We start from the raw sequence: 2,970 nt of genomic DNA on the forward strand, positions 1-2,970 counted from the left end.
CAACGCAACCGACTGCCCTCACAGCCGCACACCCCTATACGCCTCCTTTCGACCTTCGTTCGCGACAAATTGTAAATCCTCAGCGCAAGCAGCTCCGGACATGAGGAGCCTGGAACGCCTATCCCTCTCCTGTGCACCCTGCACCTTATACCACCACTGCGATACCTTTCCTTCCGCTGCCTCATCCTTTCTTCCGACTTCTTCCTTCTGCGCCTGACGCACACGCACGCACGCGCACACAGATGCCCAAGCCTGACCGCCCCGCCATTTCGCTCATCTTCACCTCCGCCCGGGCACTGTCACACCTTGCCTTCTCCCCCTCTTCTTCCCAAAAGCAACCAGCCGAGTATATCTGCCTCTCCCACAATGCCGCGGGCGCAGAGAGTATGAGGAGCTGCTTGTGATGACCCTCAGCCTCGCTGTGCTCAGCAAAGGCGTCTGTGAAGCGAACGACCCGACTGACAAGTAAGGCGCGCGGTTCGCACCTACAGTGCTAGAGAACCGCTGCATGTGCCATGCGGTTGTGCCAGAGATGAAGGAAGGAACAGGTACACTAGTGGCGCGATTCCAAGCAAGGAGATGGTGAAGCACCGCAGTAGTAGCGCAGCGTTTGCGGAGATGCTGCGGAGGCGCTGAATTGTGCTCGGTGCGGACCTTGACGCCGGGCTCCACGCGTTCTAAAAGTGCGCGCGGGGCGAGGCGATGACTGCCGGCATGGACGACTACGTAGTGTACGTGCAGCACTACGACAAGCTGGGCTGCTGCTGCTTCTGTAGGGGTTGTAACGCGCTCAAGGCCCCGAGCGGGCGTGCGCTTGAGTCGCTGTGTCATTTTCAACGCTGGTACACAGGCGCACTACGCCTCTCTGTGGTAGCTGAACTGGCTTGCGCCAATCGTGGGGTGGGAGGTGGTGCTGAAAGGTACGCATGACCTGCAGATGTCCCTACACATGTCTGAGCATGTGTAAGCAATGGCAGCTCGCTGCGCGACACCTCCAGGGTACGATCCTGCAGGGAATGCTTCTAAAGCTGAGCATCACTGTGACAAGGCTCGAGTTGGCGATGCATTGCACGACAGAGGAGGGTTGCGCTTGAGACAATGCAGACGCTGTCGCGCGTGGTGCTGCCGGCGGTATCTACGGGTTTCTGTGCGGCGGTCTGAAAGAGGTGCAGTAGTCGGAGTACCTGAACTTGATGAGCAAGGCGCTGGCGCCATTGCCGTGGGGCCTGTCATTCACGTATGGGCGCGCTGAAGGCGCTGAAGGGCAAGGTGTTACTGATCCACGAGGCGTGCAAGGCTTTCCTTCACCCTGCAAAGATGTACGCACTTGCGGCAGCTGGCGACTAGGATGCAAAGCTGGAGGCGCCGGCGTAAGTGCAAGGCACACGTGCAGCTTCAGCGCGTGTTCGGATTGGCAAATCTCGTCTCACACGTTCCGATTCTCTGCTGTTCTATCTTGACGGAAGTCGAGCAGCAGTGAGCGAGTGCCAAGCGATGGTTGGAGGCCTTTGCGAAGATCAATGGAAGAAGATTGTTGCTTGACCCCGTCCCCGATGCGGCGAAGCTGCCTGATCGAGCGCCTTTTTCCATTCCCGTCTCTTGCGCAGGCTGATAGATTTGGATGCGTCTTCCGCGGCGAGACGGTGTTCGTTTGTTTTCTCCTCTCCAGGCCCACTGGTAGGCTTGCCCTGTGCCTACGTGTGCTTGTCGTTCATGAGGGTCAAGAGGCACTTTCGGATGCTCAGCAAAGGCTGGGGAGTGCGTGAGCGATGACGGGTAACATGGGCTCCTGGCAGAAGCACCGTCCAGGAGCGTTGCACGCGATTCAACACGCATCAAAAGGTGCGTGGATACTGCATGCCATATCAAGACGCGTGCGTGATGCGATCGACCCCATTTTATTTTTACAGCATTTTTTCTCTCGCTTCGCCACCCTCCACAGACATACGTGGCTCTGATGGCGTGGTGGTGATGGGAGACACACGCCTCTTGGCGCGTGTGGTGTCAGGTTACCGTTACTGCGCCTGTGGGGCGTCCAGGGGAGCCGCTCTCTCTCTACGGATGCTAAACCACCTCTTGGGGTGGTGGTGAGAGGGCTTAGTGATGCACGACGCGGCTCGGTTGCAGCGATACATCGCTACTGGTGCCTGCGGTGAGGCGCTATAAAGGGAAGGGGACGTGGCGTGGCGTGGGAGCGGCCCACGGCAGTGACTGCGCCTGCTTCACCTGCATGGTAGTGTGTGTGTGTGTGACGCGCACCTTTCCGACCCGCTTCTCACTGTCTGCTGGTGGTGGTGGTGAGGCCTGCGCCACTTGGAAGGTGCTGCAGAAGGCGGCGGTGTGCATCACGGTAGCGTCTGTGAGGCGACCTGCAAGGCAGAGACCGTGCTCGGATGGTGGAGTCGGCGCATGCTCTGAATGCGCAGCTCTACCGCTGCTTCGGCGCGATTCGGGGCCCTGTGTGACAAGGCTGGTGTAGCTGTGTGGGAGTTGCAGCTCGCGTCTCTCTCTCTGTGGGAAACATGAAAGTAACAGGGCGAGCGAGCAAGGGTGATGTGCGCACACATACAGGCCACGAAGGTCTTACTCCTCCCGTATTTTTCCGGGTGTCTCTTGTATCTCTGTGCGTGTCTGTCCTCCCTCGTCGTAGATGCGTTCTTGTCCGTCATCCACGAGCGATTCGGTCAGATTTCGTTTGGAAAGAGATGCAGTGTGGTGATGGTAGTTAGAGGGAGAGGGACATGGAGAGAGTGTAGGCGGGCGCGTGGGCCGTTGAATGGGCTTTGTGCAGAAAAGGGGAGGAGGATGTGTGTGTGCGTGTGGGTGGGTGGGGGACGTCTCAGGGTCGACACGCTATGCGTCTGCTAACCCCCTTCCTTCCTGCCGCCCTCCCTTTTTCTCCGCTCTCTCAGTCTTTCTCCTCTCTCTCAGTGCTGTGCATTGGACCCGTGAGTGCTTTTGTGTGTGTGT

This window comes from Leishmania martiniquensis, chromosome 6, assembly GCF_017916325.1.
Source record: "Leishmania martiniquensis isolate LSCM1 chromosome 6, whole genome shotgun sequence".
NCBI lineage: Eukaryota > Euglenozoa > Kinetoplastea > Trypanosomatida > Trypanosomatidae > Leishmania > Leishmania martiniquensis.